Source organism: Rhodamnia argentea, chromosome 6 (assembly GCF_020921035.1).
Source record: "Rhodamnia argentea isolate NSW1041297 chromosome 6, ASM2092103v1, whole genome shotgun sequence".
Taxonomy (NCBI): Eukaryota; Viridiplantae; Streptophyta; class Magnoliopsida; order Myrtales; family Myrtaceae; genus Rhodamnia; species Rhodamnia argentea.
The window spans coordinates 20,386,851-20,403,657 of record NC_063155.1 but is presented as its reverse complement, the minus strand read 5'-3'; the positions used below and the strand labels follow the sequence as shown (position 1 = coordinate 20,403,657).

The 16,807-nt window shown below is 40.1% G+C and overlaps 2 protein-coding genes across 4 annotated transcripts in view; both read right to left on the bottom strand.

Annotated features, from left to right (window-relative positions):
• LOC125315459 (putative disease resistance protein At3g14460) overlaps window positions 1-16,807 on the bottom strand; it is a 707,586-nt gene that overhangs the window by 128,021 nt on the left and 562,758 nt on the right. The gene's annotated exons all lie outside the window — the stretch shown is intronic.
• Window positions 1-16,807, bottom strand: part of LOC115734255 — a 55,801-nt gene that overhangs the window by 28,249 nt on the left and 10,745 nt on the right. The gene's annotated exons all lie outside the window — the stretch shown is intronic.

The window sequence follows — 16,807 nt, the reverse complement described above, 5'->3', positions numbered from 1 at the left end:
CTTCTCCCTCGTAAAAGCAAGTTGCTTCGCGAGCAAGTTGTGCAAGCAGAATATGAGGGAGTGGACCCCATTGGAGGAGCTTTGTTGGACCTTTCGGAGGAAGGAAATGCTTTTGGGAAGAGAGAGAGATGACTGTTTCCGAGTGACTAAAGAAACGAAAAATTAAATTTTTGTGAGATGAGAAAAAGAAATTCAAATTTACTTATTTCACGAAAAATCAACGATTTAAAAAAATTACAAATGGCATCGTTTATATTATGTGCGAAAACTAGTGATATGATAAAAAAAATATATTATCATTATCAGTAAAAATAGCTATACAAAGATTGGTGTTAATAATAAAATTATTTTTTATTGACTCATTAAATTAAACGACCAAAAACGATTACAAGTATGAGGATTAATTTGCAATTTGCTTATTCTTCACCAAACAAACATCCTAATGGTTTTGTAATTTTCTCTCAAAATATTCTCTCCTCTCCTTCCTCTATACAAACCACATTTAGTAATAATTGGCAAAATGAAAGACAAAGAGAATTATAATTTCATTCATATATTTGCTTGTTTATTGGAAAATTTTCAAATAAGGGCTAGAAGTGTGTCGCGACCTAGAAAAAATAGACGAGTTAATTTCCGGGCTAATGGATTATCAGGTTAATTAATTAACTAACCTAACTCGAACTCTCCCAAGTCCATACCAAATCGCAACTTAAGGTTCAAATAATTAACATGCAACGTGTTTTGAATTTGGAGTCGCCACTAATCATTTTCGGTAGGTTGATTAGAAACCTAAATAAAATAGCGGGAGAAAACTATCTTATTTCTGCGAACCGGAGATTTTGAATTCGGGGATTTGGTTACGCTAGATTACTCTAACGCCCTTTCGGTACCATTTTCATGAAAAATATTTGATTTGGCAATTTTGATGGATTTTACTTGAAATTCAAAGATGCAATTTTTTTTATTTTTTTCTTCTTTTTTATGAGAATGTAAAACAATGAACTTTGTTCAATATACACCATGGATGATTTAGAAAGAAAGAAAACGCAGCCGATCACGAGTATTTATAAAAATAAATTAACATGTAATAATGCTAAAATTTGGAACACGTGGCATGTCTAAAATAAACAAACAAATGTTCAAACCAAACGATTACATTTTTGTAGATCGAGATGGAAATGATTACCTTCTATTACACAAAATCTTACTCACATACACGTTATAGTTCCCTTCAAGATCTCGGAGCTAGAAGAACGCGGCTGTCGTCGAAAATGGCAAGCAATGGCGTTGTTGGGTGGCGAGAGGCGAAATATGTGTCGGGACTCGTCGAAGATGATGCTCGACTAAAACTCCTTTCTTCACTCTCGAATTTTCTCTTCTAATTTTTCTCAAGAACTCTCTTTTTCCTCTCTAAAAATTTCTCTTAAAAACTCTCTCAAAACTCTCTCAATTCTCTTCCACTCCCCCCTCACTAAACTCTCTCAATTCTCTTCTACTCTCTCCCCAAAATTCTCCTCCTCAATTCTCAAGAACTCTCCCTCTTTTATAGCCAAATTTCTCCACCCTTCATTCTTCATCTTCATTTCTTCACCTTCCATTTTCATCTTCCCTTCTTCATCTTCATTTCTTAACCTTCCATTTTCATCTTCCCTTCTTCATCTTCATTTCTTCACCTTCCATTTTCATCACCTTCCCTTCATCATCTTCCCTTCTTCATCTTCTTTTGGTATTTGCAATGCAGTCCCTGAAATTTTAAGTATTTGCAATACGGTCCCTGAAGTTTCAAATCTTCTCGGTGTATTTTTTCATCCCGTGCCTAGTCTAGTCGCATGCTAAATTAAGTGTTCTGCTTGCCCAATTATATGCCAATGCAATGTACGCTAAAAATAAATATGTGAGATGATTTTTTTATAATTTTTATGCAAAAAATAGATTAGTCAAAATTTAGGCGTCAACAGCTGCCCCTCTTTGAGTGGAGGCTCGTAGAGGTTCCGCTCAAAGACAAAATTGAATCCTAAATTTTGACAGTGCAAATTATGGATGAACTTTTTGGCAGGAGTTTTAATCCCATTTTTTATGTAATGAAGTGATACATGATATGCAAGACTGTAAATAACATGTGTCATAATTTCCCTTTTTCATGTTAGAGAAACCTACACATGGATCGCATACAAGAATACCTGTTTTATCAAATTTCTCGTAAGCTAATGGTTCTCTTAATTTCCAAGCTTCTTTTTGCGGATGCAAGGATTTTAAGGTATTTGGCCTATCCGTTATCGGAGACTTCTCCCTAATGCAAGACAGCGCAAGATATGTGTGTCATTTGAGATCACAAGAGCTACGTCGTTGTGAGTCGAAAGAAGTGAAATCAAGTTCACAAGAGCTACGTCGTTGTGAGTTGATTAAATGTCGAAATCGCCAGTGCATATGTCTTCACGATTCGATAAAGGGGAACCAAAATCATAAGAGCTACGTCGTTATGATTTGGTTTGGATCAAAATCATGAGTGCTTATGTCTTCATGATTTGATAAAGGAGCCGAAAATCATAAGAGCTATGTCATTATGAGCCGACTAAAGGTCAAGATCACCGGTGCATACGTCTTCGTGATCTAAGATCGAAATCATAAGAGCTACGTCGTTATGATTTGATGAGATGTCAAGATCGCCGGTGCATATGTCTTCACGTCCCGAGATTGAAACCATAAGAGCTACGTCGTTATGATTTGATAAGATGTCAAGATCGCCGGTGCATATGTCTTCACGTCCCGAGATTGAAACCATAAGAGCTACGTCGTTATGATAAGATGTCAAGATCGCCAGTGCATATGTCTTCACGTCCCGAGATTGAAACCATAAGAGCTACGTCGTTATGATTTGATAAGATGTCAAGATCGCCGGTGCATATGTCTACACGACTTGACAGAAGAGGCATATTGCCCGAATTGAACAATATTTGATAGGAGCACCATCGAATGGAATCGATAAGTACAAAAGGGGCATATTGCCTGAATTGAATCATAACAACTATCATCAGAAGAGTTGTTAATTTGAAAAGGGGTTCAGAAAACTTACCCGGGTTCTCCGAATGATTAATCAAGGAACGAAACAGATTGTTGTATCGTACCTGGTAGGCATTTGCCAGCAAAACTTGCTCATTCAATAATCCTTGGATGAATTTCGAGACCTTGGGAGGGAACTCGAACATCGGGAATGTATTACCTATCATAGAATGTCAGAGGTAACACACACAAACATATTCAACAATGAGTATAATGCAATCACTCATGCTATGGTTCATGCATAACCATTCTGTCAAGTTTGCATTACCAATTTTGTCCAGGGAGGTTTTCACATTACGAATACCTCGAATGTGAGCTGAATAGGGGGACTTCAGTCCGAAAGGGCTTTCTCTCACTCTCGAGAAAAGCTATTTATCATGTCTGCAGGATTCAAGAGAAATCACTCAATCTTTCCATCATCGCATTCGATAAGGATCCAAGTAATCTCGCAATTGATACGACCGAGCCGATCCGGAGGTCTTGATTAGGACCGTAATGAGAGCTAGGTCAAAGATTTACAAAGGGGACTCTAGTTGAGTCAAGGCTGCTGAAATGAATTTCTTCATCATCTGCTCCAGATTTACAAGTCAAAAGCCCCGCAAAAATGAGAGAAATAATCTTGCTCGAACTTCTTCGAGTGATGCTTAAAATCATTTAACTCTACGTTAACTCAAGTGTCCTAATCGGAAGAGACTTTGGAGGGTTATAACGTAGGCTAGGATTGGGGACCGAGGAACGAAAATGCTCGTTTTGGCTCAGAAATTAAATGAGAAGGGGCTTGACGTTGGTGATCATCGCTGACTAGTCACCAATCTTGGTCTTCCGGAAATGTCTTCAGAAAGAATACCATCATTGAATGAGGGATGGTAGTTTTCTACTGAAAATTGCACTTTGCAAACCGATTTCTTGGGGAGTCATCTTCACAACAAGTGTCTGTCAAGGATTTGCAAGAGACACAATGCAAACATGTACATGGAATTTACAACTTAACATGCAAAAATGTACATTCAAAATTCAGAAGTACTTTACAAATGAATGTGCATTGGCCTTACTTTTGGTAGGCACTTTGCTTTTCCTATGCTTGAAATTTTCATATGAGATCAGCCTTTGCTTTTCTTACTCCCGACTCTCATTTTTCTTTTTTTTCTTCTTTTTTTCGAGAAGAGATTTCTTTTCCTTTTTCTTTGAGAGCTCTTCGACATCTCTTTATTTTGCTTTTTTGTTTGTTTGTTTGTTTTTTTTTCGAGAGCGGGCCCTTCTCCTTTAAGCTGAGTTTGCCTCTCCTTTTTTTTACAATCCCATGATTTTGAACTAGGAATTACAACAAGCATAATGATCATTCGGGAATTCTCTGTTGACTCGACCATCTCCAATTCTAATCCTTGGGAAAATGCTATCTTCGTCTTTGGAATGAGCAAATGATCACCAACAGGGGTTTAAGAAATGAATTTGCAGGCTCAAGTGGGCTATGTAAAGAATGAAGTGTATAGGATAGAGAAGTGAATGCTCTTCATCATCCTAAGGCACTTGAATTAAAATTCGAGTATAAATGCAAAGAAACACCCGAAGATTAATGTTAGTCCGAGCAAGAAAATTTCTAACCATTTACCTCGTGTTGCTGCTGGAATTAACTCGTCTGGACCCCGATGTGGGGTGGTTCTTGACAGGGATAAAGAAATGAAACCACCGCTCAAAATGGGTAATCAATGGATCACCCGTAGTGTTTGGGATAGAGAACTGAATGCCTCTGTCATTTCGGCTATCGTACCTTTTGCGAGAAAACCTTTTACCTTGTGAAATGCGGAACTTAGCCACCGTTCAACTCTCCCGAAAAAATGGGACGTGTTTGGGAAAGGATTGCCTTTCATCATCCTGCCCTGCCCCATTCCATACATTCGATGTATCTTATGTAGTTCATGTTCCTTATTCAGAGTTGGTAAATTAAACATGAGGAACAGTCATGCGCAAACTATGCAATGTATGAGTGTTTTTGGGCATATAAAATGCAGCAACTTTTTATCTTTGTGGACAGAATTCGCAAGCACATAAGAAACTTCTTAGGGGCGTAGATTGGGAGTTGCCCCTGCTCATGCAAATGAGTTGCAAAACTTCATTATCCGGTTCGAGACATGAGATTGTCAAAGGCTCCAGGAATTTCTTATTTCATTAATTTTTCGGGGAGAATGGATACTTCCCTATCCGGAAAGGCGGTGACCCCTGTAAAAATCAAAAGGGAAAGCGTCAATGTACGTTCTCACGTTCTAAACGAGTTGAAACGATACCGCTTTACCCTTGTACGTATTCCTTGCAAACTTTGAATTGAAAAGATCAATTCATCTGGATCAGATCGTATGTCCGGGATGTTATCTCTCCAGGTTTTGTAACCATCTTGGCTGAGTTTCAATCGGCACCGAATCGCGAAGCAAAAAAGTTTTTATTAATCTTTGTACATTGATGCCAAATCCCGGGATCGAACCTGGGACGCCTCGGACCACTGTCATTCCCTCAACCACTAGGCTGTGGTGATGTTGGCGTCCACGGTTGGTTCGCTTTTTGCTATATTGTTCTCAAAACAGTTGGCAATCCCCTGTCGAGAATAAAATAAGCATAATTTAGAGTTTGAAATGACCGAGAGCCAATTGGGACGATACGGAGTTACCCATCTTTGAGCCCGCTTGGCCTTTTACTCGTATTCTCCCAAGTAAGGCTATTCGGAATCTCTCTTTACGGGCGTTCAGAGGCGTCGTCCACAAATTGATTTGCTACGAGCCTAGCTTAACAAGGAACTCACGCATTTGATAAGGGAGGAGAAAATTCGCCCTTTAACTCTAGGCAAATTCTAGACAGTTAGAAAGTAAAAAATATCCCACGCAGGGGAACTATACATGGAATTAGAGAAGTATTCATACGAGATTGGTTCCACCTCTCTTGCTGGCCATTCCAATGATCGATCGATTTTGTCTTGGATCATACACCAACGATCGTTGTTTGAGGATCCATAATCACTTGCTTCGGATCACAACTCTGGAGGTCCTTCAGCTCCGAATTGGCTAATCAAGGTGGTGAGCTCATCATCAAAGTAATCTTCTGATTGATACTCAAATTGGGTAGTGTTACTTGCTAACACTGGCGACGGATTTCCCACTTTGTTTTCGCCGTGAGCAATCTCACTCTTTGAGCTTGAGCCTCCGCCGTTGCCTGGGAACTTGTAGGGATGATCAACTGGTCCGCCGCTAGAACCATCAGCGGAAGGTTGGTATGACCTGTATTCTTGATTGGGAAGTGACCGGGTACCTTTTGCTCGACAGGTTTTCCCAGTATTGATCTTCCAGTCCACTCAGGTCCGGTCGCCTTGGTCCCAAGCTGCATCGTGCTTCCTCGACTTATCTCTAACCCTTTGAAGGTGATTCGTGACACTTTGCATGGTGAGTCCGTCTATATTCATTGTTACGTGTACAGCCATTGGTCGTGTCGAATTGATTCCTAGGCGTCGAACCGCCTCAATGAATATAGAATGAAGCTTGGCGGACCAAAGGGGCCTTTTCTTTTGAACAAAATCGTTGTCGTCGACTTGGTCGTAGTTTTTTTGTTCGAGTAATTGCTTCCTTACAGCATGCTGCCAAATGTTTTGGAGCACTTGACCGCAGACCGGCTTCTGTAGGACGTCTTGAGCACCATGCAATGTGGCCCTCGTTATGAATTACTGATCATTACTTGCTGATACTACGATGACTTGTATGTCTAACTCAGAATCAATGATCTTTAAGAGACTGAAACCGTCCATATCGATCCCTACCACGGCTGTGACGACGATGTCAAACTCCTCTTTGTACTGCCTCAGCACTTCTAAGGCATCCGTTGCCTTCGCATAAGCAAAAACCCCGTACATGCAACTTCTCAGCATAGCAACGAGGATTGAGAGGGAAACGGGGTTGCCATCAATGGCCATGACTCGCAGATCCTCGGGATAGGAAGGTTCCCATACTTCCGCTTGGAATGAACGTGTTTTTCTTTTAAAACCTTCCATATGTAGACCGAAAATGGCTGTTTCGACTAGAGATCGAGCTTTAGATGTTCTCGGACTTGCACAACAATTTGCCCGAAAATCACAAAGTGATGGTGGTCTTTCGTGACGAGTTCTGGTGGTCATCGGGTGCATGGAGACTTTATAAACTTTTCCGATATGTTAGTCTCGCATATAGGTTCTCGCTTTTTCTACGAAAGATGACAGCTTTTTCTCTCCTTTCCGATCTTGGTGCCTTGGATCCATTTCGCAATAACTCTTATCTCTCACTCAATCTGTCATCTTTTTCTTTTCTGATATGGAGGAGCCCTCAAATCTTTTCGCTTTCTCTACGAACGAGGCAGTTATTTCCCTCCTCAAATCTTTTCGCATTTACCTACGAACGAGGCGATTATTTCCCTCCTCAAATCTTTTCGCTTCCTCCCGAGGCGCTTATTTCCTCGAATCTTTTTGTATCTACCTATGTGAAGGCTTTTAATGCTTTTCCTTTCGGCGTTCGACCAAATCTGACAAGGAATTCACGCATTTAAGCATGATGATATTCGCGGATAGTACTGTTCTTTGCCCCTTGATTAACTCTAGGCGTAAAAAGAAGAATATCTCACATGGGGACTTTGTGACAAACAGTACATTCATTCACGCATGTCTCTACTCCTCTTGAGGATTCGTAAGGGCTAGCTAGTAATGCTCAAAAGAGTGATATTTTGAAAGCCCATAATCAAAAGCTCAAGCTTCATGTAGGCTACTGATTCGGAGTTTCATCGGTGTTGAATTGGCCGATCGTGATATCAGGGAAACTCCAATTGTAGTGATACATGTCACTTCCCTCCAAGGGCATCGGTTACGCCTCCGCAAGACCGACTTTCTGGGATGTATCCCCAACGAAATCCGATTGTGCGAGAACTTGCTCGGGGGGATGAACCGATAAATGAGCTTTTTCAATGCTCGGATGTGGCCCATCGAGGAACATGTCACCAAAGGTTATGGGGCTGCTACAAACATGGCAAACAGCGGTGTTAAGAGCATCCCTATACCTCTTGTTCTCTGCTCGAAGCTTTTTGTTTTCATCCCTCAGAAACGCAAGTTCATGACTTTCACTTTGAACCTTCAATCGGGCCCGCTTGTTTTGAAACCAAAACTTGACCTTCAAGGGCTCCATTCCTAGCTTCCGGCTCAATTCATTTTTTCGTTTCCCGTTCACGTAAGGGCACTCCTTGAAGGCATCTTCAAGCACTTTGATTTGATGTTTTCGGGGTTGACTACGGCTGCTGCTGCTATTGTTGTTGCTGTTATCGAGATCTTGAACTTCATCACCGAGGGGGTTGGATTTTATGGCTTCAACATTGGGTTCGACCTCGAAATCTTCAACGCCTCTCAGCAGTTCGCTCTCCGGGACATCTAGGTTGGTTGCCTCCAATAAGTGCTGGTTGCCTCTAAACATGTTGGATTGGAATACCTCTTACTACCTTCTACTCTTCTTTTTTCTTGTGAGGAATCGGGTATGTTCTAAAGCCTCCCTTTTAACGTGGATGAAAACCACCAAGCCGGCGCTTCTCCCAAGATTTCGTGTTTCCCGCTTTGTCTTCTTCATTTCCTTCTGACATGGTGGGACCCTCAAATCTTTTCTGCAGTATGCTTGTCCCTCTTTTAATATGACAAGACCTTTAAGTCATTTCGCAACTTTTTCGAATTCGTGAGCCTCGAGATGGTAGATCCGTGATTCACGGACGAAACGTCTGTAGTTTTACCCGGATAATTAACTCGGCCCCCACAATAATTATTGCTATGACTTTTTCTGCCCTTTAAATTAGGATTTAACGCCGAGACGATTATCGTTTCCATATCCTCATCTCCATCCTTCTAAGAACTCTTTCGCATCCACTCTTTTTAGCAGCTTTAGCAACAATGGCCTCCCTCCCCGCACACGTCTTCTCGGCCGAGGTTTTGGCCAAATGGGAGAAACTTTACAATCTCCTAGGCCAGGGCTACTCTTATATAGCCAACCACCCGGAGACCGAAGCTGAAATCCGTCTTATGTTTACGGATATGGACACTGCTTCTATTGAAGGCACCAAGTTAGAAGAGGAATACAGGATCTTTCCTACTCTCTTCACTAACTTCCTGGAGGCTTACCATCTTGCTCATCAAGATGTTACATTGGCTCATCTTGTGAGAGCTCGCTATCGGGATCGGTCGGATAGCTTGGTGTTGGCCGATCTTGTAGCCGACAATCATAAGAAGGCCCTTGACTATGGTAATGAACAAGTCTCGCTGCTGATTCGTGAGAGGGGGAACTTGGTGGAACGTTTGGCCATGTCCCGGACCATCTTCGAGCGCGATCCGCTCAATATTGTTTTGAAATTCCAATGCACATGGTTGGAAGAAAGGCTAGACGATCCGACCCTGGATATAGCCCGCGGGAGAATGTTGATCCATGACCTGGAATTTGCTGCAGAGTATCACGAGGACAGGGTGGCCAAGCTTAAAGAGAAATGTGAGCTCCTCCTCTTTAAGCTGGCGGATCTCGATTCTCGAAGCGATCGGTGTAGGCGGAGCATCAACCGTATGGAGAGTCGGTTAAACTCCTTTGTGATGCTCATTAGGGCTCGGTTTGGCTTTACGTTCCCACCCCGATGATCTGTTTGTGAGGCTCTCCGATGGATGAAATAAATGCAAGCTTTTACTCATTTGCATTTCGCTTTCGCATTATTCGATCTTCCATATGCTGACAGATTGAAGGGGCACTTCATTTTACTCATTTCATCTTGGTCGTCATATCTTTTTTTGCAAGATAACCCCTTTACTCTGTGAATATGTAAATCTCACGCTATCGATGGTTAATTCAATTGGGCCGGAGAGACTCCCCCATTTGAAACAATCTCTCAGCAAAGATTAGTAGCGAGGAAACGAACGAATGCCAGAATGTGAACAACTCGTGAATCTGTCTTAATATTATAACTTGATTATGACAACATGAGAGTAAATCAAGTATAATATTTTTTTACAAAGATCGAATTGACTGGATTGGTAAAGACACGACCATCCGTCTCGGCTAGAATCAAAGCACCACCAGGGAGCACCTTCTTTACTATATATGGACCACCATAGTTTGGAGCAAACTTCCCTTTTGGGAGTGGGACTATTGCCAACAATTTTTCGCAAGACCAGGTCATAGATCTGAAAATATCGAGGCCGAGCTTTTTTGTTGAATGATTTAGCAACCCTCTGCTGATAACACCGGTCGGGACATATAACCTTAAGTCTCTTTTCATCGATCGGATTCAATTGGCTCGCCCTCCGTTGAATCCATTCAGCTTCCGTCAAGATAGCTTGAGACAATATACGTAAGGAAGGAATTTCCACTTCAACTGGTAGAACAGCCTCCATTCCATATACAAGAGAATACGAGGTTGCCCCAGTAGATGTCCGAATCGAGGTCCGATACACCATAAGTGCAAATGGCAACCTCTCATGCCAATCGCGATAATTTTCAGCCGTCTTCGCTAAGATTTTCTTGATGTTTTTATTGGCGGCTTCTATTGCTCCATTCATCTGAGGACAATATGGGGAAGAGTTCGGATGCTTGATCTTGAACAATTCGTCCATCGCCTTGTTGTTTAAGTTCGAGCCATTGTCGGTGATTATGGCTTCAGGTGAACCGTATCGAGCAATGATATCTCGACGGATAAATTTCACGATATTTCGTGCCGTGACCGCTAAATAGGATGCGGCTTCGATCCATTTGAAGAAATAGTCAATCGCCATCAAGATGAATCGATGGTCATTGGATGCTTTAGGCTTGATAAGGATGATAACATCAATGCCCCACATAGAAAACGGCAATGGTTCGGATAAGCGATGCAACTCATTTGAAGGGACATTAATCTTGTCACCATGAATCTGACATTTGTGACAACTCCGGACATGCTGAACCGGGTTGGAAGTCCCATCATACTTCTCGAAGTCGGGCATCTTGAACTTCTCCGGCACTGTGACCTTTGAAAAGATAGATAGGTCAATCTGGGGTATGTTGTGAGTCCCCTCAACCTCTCGGATCCTGTGTTCCATTTGGGCCAACAGCTTGGCCGCATCACCATTCAATCCGGGGGTCACGGGGCTGGCTTGAGGGATTGGGACTACGGGTGGCGTGCTCGAGTTCATGCCTGTGATGATCACATCTTCTAGCGGTATTATCTAATAGGGAGCAGCTTCCGGGGCTTTACCGGAGTTATCCGCAGGAGGAATTCGAGCAGGAATGATTAGCGGCGGGCTTGAGGTGGATGATTGCAGTTTGGTGGTGAAGGCGGCCATCATTTCCTCCATCTTTCGGGACATCATCCCTTTAAAGCGCTCGGTCAATGAGTTAAGTTTCTCGTCCGGGGCAGCACCGATAGTGGCGTTAATGTCGGCCATTCTCTTTGCGACCGATCGAGTAATATGTGGAGGATCCGTGATAAATTACCTGTACACAGTAACAAACCCAAAATTAGTACGGGGAGCAAGAATAGCGAGCCAGCCCATGGCATCCCTCTAGAGTCAAATGAACAAAGTGATTATGACCAAAGGATTGAAACATGTAATTTTCAGTTTGTCCGCTTTTACGAAAAAATTCGTATTAATTCGTACGTTGATCAAAACATGTCCAAATTTTACGAGCTTGTAGTTGAGAAGATGATGAACAACTTTTATGTTGGCCAATCGGACTAGAAATGCGCGGATCAAATCAGTTTGATGTGTCTTTCCAAAAAAATCATGTTCAGAAAACTGTTATAACCGCATGTTGTTGAAAAAACGAAGGGCCATCTTAAATTATGAATTTAATTCTGAAATTTTGCAAGATATTAGTTGAAACATAGGTCTACAACTTTCGTGTTTGGCACTTACTCAAAGCTCGATCGTAGAATTTAGTAAAAATCGCACAACATGAATAAGCCAAATCAGAATTTAGGACAACCGATGAAATTGTAAAAGCTACGGAAGCAAAGTGCGAAATTGGAAATAAGACAATGAGACTCTTAAACAACCAACCTAAACCATGGACCGGCCCAAAATAAAAATGAGATAACAGGGTACAAGAGACAAGAAATTACCTCTCATACGAAGAAAATGCCAATCACAAAGACATGCGCATGAATTGTGAGTTTAAATCTTATTCTATCTATCCAAAAGGCTTTTGCAAAGTGAAATGATGGACGAAATGACATGTCGCAGCCTCGCGCGCAATCATCATGACTAGTCGCAACCTCGCGTACAATAGTCATGACTAGTCGGGTCCAATCACTTCGGCTTGGTTCGGTCGACAAGGGCAATTCTCATGCATCGTAGCCTCACGTGTATGAGAACGACCCTTGAGCCATTTTTTGGAAAAATTTTCGGGATCCGGATGGGATAACTTTTAGCGAAACCTTACCACCAAGGTTAAAGAACCATCTAAATACCATCTTAAAACTATTAGTGTGACCCGGGTCCGGTCACGGGTTGTGTGCAGTGTAGTGCAAATACGATAAATCATGCACAACAATTAAAGGCAAACACCGCTTCAATGATTCAAAAGTTAAATCACAATTCCAATTCACCAAGCCTGCAAAACAAAGGGTTAGCCGATCACTCCTCCCCTTATAACTCCCAATCTGCAAAAACATTTAACACCTAAGAATGAGAATTCAACCAAAGTTTACCAAATCAAGTGATTTCTTTTTCATGAAATTATCTGGCCTAAGTCCTCTTTGAGTCCCCAGTGGAGTCGCCAAGTTGTCGCGACCTTCAAAAAATAGACGAGTTAATTTCCGGGCTAATGGATTATCATGTTAATTAATTAACTAACCTAACTCGAACTCTCCCAAGTCCATACCAAATCGCAACTTAAGGTTCAAATAATTAACATGCAACGTGTTTTGAATTTGGAGTCGCCACTAATCATTTTCGGTAGGTTGATTAGAAACCTAAATAAAATAGCGGGAGAAAACTATCTTATTTCTGCGAACCGGAGATTTTGAATTCGGGGATTTGGTTACGCTAGATTACTCTAACGCCCTTTCGGTACCATTTTCATGAAAAATATTTGATTTGGCAATTTTGATGGATTTTACTTGAAATTCAAAGATGCAATTTTTTTTATTTTTTTCTTCTTTTTTTATGAGAATGTAAAACAATGAACTTTGTGCAATATACACCATGGATGATTTAGAAAGAAAGAAAACGCAGCCGATCACGAGTATTTATAAAAATAAATTAACATGTAATAATGCTAAAATTTGGAACACGTGGCATGTCTAAAATAAACAAACAAATGTTCAAACCAAACGATTACATTTTTGTAGATCGAGATGGAAATGATTACCTTCTATTACACAAAATCTTACTCACATACACGTTATAGTTCCCTTCAAGATCTCGAGAGTCGGGAAGAACGCGGCTGTCGTCGAAAATGGCAAGCAATGGCGTTGTTGGGTGGCGAGAGGCGAAATATGTGTCGGGACTCGTCGAAGATGATGCTCGACTAAAACTCCTTTCTTCACTCTCGAATTTTCTCTTCTAATTTTTCTCAAGAACTCTCTTTTTCCTCTCTAAAAATTTCTCTTAAAAACTCTCTCAAAACTCTCTCAATTCTCTTCCACTCCCCCCTCACTAAACTCTCTCAATTCTCTTCTACTCTCTCCCCAAAATTCTCCTCCTCAATTCTCAAGAACTCTCCCTCTTTTATAGCCAAATTTCTCCACCCTTCATTCTTCATCTTCATTTCTTCACCTTCCATTTTCATCTTCCCTTCTTCATCTTCATTTCTTCACCTTCCATTTTCATCTTCCCTTCTTCATCTTCATTTCTTCACCTTCCATTTTCATCACCTTCCCTTCATCATCTTCCCTTCTTCATCTTCCCTTCTTCATCTTCTTTTGGTATTTGCAATGCAGTCCCCGAAATTTTAAGTATTTGCAATACAGTCCCCGAAGTTTCAAATCTTCTCGGTGTATTTTTCCATCCCGTGCCTAGTCTAGTCGCATGCTAAATTAAGTGTTCTGCTTGCCCAATTATATGCCAATGCAATGTACGCTAAAAATAAATATGTGAGATGATTTTTTTATAATTTTTATGCAAAAAATAGATTAGTCAAAATTTAGGCGTCAACAAAGTGTTATCATTTTCTCAAATAAGAGTCTGAAGTGATCCTTGCTTCCAATAAAAGCCTCAAGTGCCATCATTTTTTCTAATGATGGTTTGAGGTGGATATTATTTCAAATAAAGGCTTTTAGTGGCCATAATAATCTCAAAAAAGGACTTGATCTCTCACCGGCTGGTCAAGAAATTTTTCGTCCTTTATTTTTTTGGTTTTTTCTTTTTTCCTTTTTCTATTTTTTTAAAAATTTAAAAAGCTCAAAGTTAACCAAAAAAAAAAGTATAGGCCCTCCTACTTGTGGCCACCACCCCGTCGACCAAAGGCGTGGGCAGCCTATCCTAGCCCGGACCTAGGAGAGGGTCGCGGCCCTTCTCATTTCTAGACCTCCCATCTAGTCTAATACTCTAAAAAACCTCTAACTTTAACTCTTGTCCCCCACCCAAAAAAAAAAAAATACTTCTGTCCCAATTATACCTTTTATCTCATAAAAAAAGTCTAGTTTTAGATGCAATCTTAATTCCATCTTAAACTCTTTTTTGTCCCATAAAAGATCATCGACTTTAGGTCACATCCCAATTTTACCCTAAACTTTTTTTTATCCTATAAAAAACTCCCAACTTTAGATCTTGTCCTAATTTACTCTCAAGTTTCAATTTTACCCTAAAACTTTTACAATCTCATAAAAAGCCATAAGCTTTTACTTGAGTCATAAATCTACCCCCATTAACCATCCATCCAAGATTTCCCATTGACAATCAAGAAATGGAAAACTTCCAAGCACAAGTTATTTGAGCGTCCCGAGCGCGAGCTCTCCAACTACGAGAGATTAGTCCCAAGCACGAGAGATCAATGTTTGAGTGCAAAATCACTAGGGGCGATTTAGACGGAATGTTAACGTAGGCACATTTAGGAATCAAGTAAAAGTTAGAGCTTTTTTATGAGACAAAAAAATTAGAGTAAAATGGAAAGTGAACCTGAAGCTAAGATTCTTATGAGAGACCAAAAAAAAAAATTAGAGTAGATCAAGATTGCATCTAAAGTTAGAGTTTTTTATGAGACAAAAGGTAGAATGGGGACCAAAGTTAAAATTGGATTTTTTAGGGTATTAAGCCTTTGGAAATATGGAGCTTTAAATTAATCACAATCGAGATCATCGTTTTTTTCTCCGCTTGCAACACATTGACGTGGGTGTTGATTTTCAATATTCGGCTAGCATTTCCTATTAACATTTGAACGGAAGTATGAAATTTACTTGGAAATCGTATGACCAAAAATTAACATAGGGACCAAATGACGAGGACGAAAGTTGAATAATAAGAACAATAGTTCAAATGACATATTCTAGGGCACATTTGGTATAGGGTTCACTTTGTGGAATGATCTCCACTTCTCTTAATTGTAACTTTGAATCTCTAATTTCACTAAACTCACACTTTGCATACTCTCTTTAACTAGCTAACACTCATGCACTAGTGACTCTAAAACAAAAGATTTGTGAAGTGCAGCATCGAAGTAGCTAGGGGTGAGCGGTTTCACAGTCGATCTAAGTTTCATCTAGAACCCGAAACCCGAAACCTACCGAGTCATAACAAGTTCTTCAATTATTGAAATCTAGAGCAGAACCTACATACATGGAATCCGAAACCTACCCTCTTATATGTTCTAGGGTTGGTTTCAAGATTTACTTAGGTTCTACCTATATTTTAATTGAATGATTATAGTAAACCATCATCTCTAATGACTATCATTTACTATTATAATCTACTGATCACAACTTATATTTACATACATGGAGAATATAAAATGTTAACATAGTAAAAGTCTTAGTGATAGATATCGCAAAAAATAGAATGTCGGACCACTGGTTCCAAATTACATATTCATTATCGCATGTCATGAAATAACACTGAATCGCGTGAAAAACGTAGATTAAGAAAAACACAAAGACTTGTTTCAAGTTCTAAATTTGGAATATGAAACCTACCTGTCAAAACTAATTTGTCAATTTTTGGAACCTGAAACATACTCTACATACCCAAAAACTTAGAACCATGCTCTCCTAGAAGTAATGAAAATCAAAAATTGAAGAGAGAGACAGACAGACAGACAGAGAGAGAAAAGGTTTTACTTACAAGCGACAGGGCAAGCGGCTCAGTGCTAGACTTAAAGCTCTCAAAATAGGTTTTGGGCCTTTGAAGAATGATGCTTAGCAAATAAAAGCATGAGTAAGAAATATTGCCGAAGAAAGTAATCAAATAATAAAATAGACAAAATAAGAAGATAAATTGAACACCGGATTTATGTGTTTCAATCGGGATGACCTACGTCCATAGAGTAACAAAGAATTTCATTATAGATCAAGTAATATAACAAAAATTATAATCATATTCGAGTCACTCAAAAACTCTAAGCATTTTCGAGCGCAAAGTACACTAAATTATTCACACGGTATTTAGCCCCACAATTTTTTATGAATTAATCTCTTAGTGTCACAAATGAATTAAGCAATATCTCACCACTAGATTTATGTCGACTTCAACATATAAATTCTTAGTGTAATTTCGCAAAGAATGACCCGCTCACAAAGAAGTACTCATTGAGTGTTCATC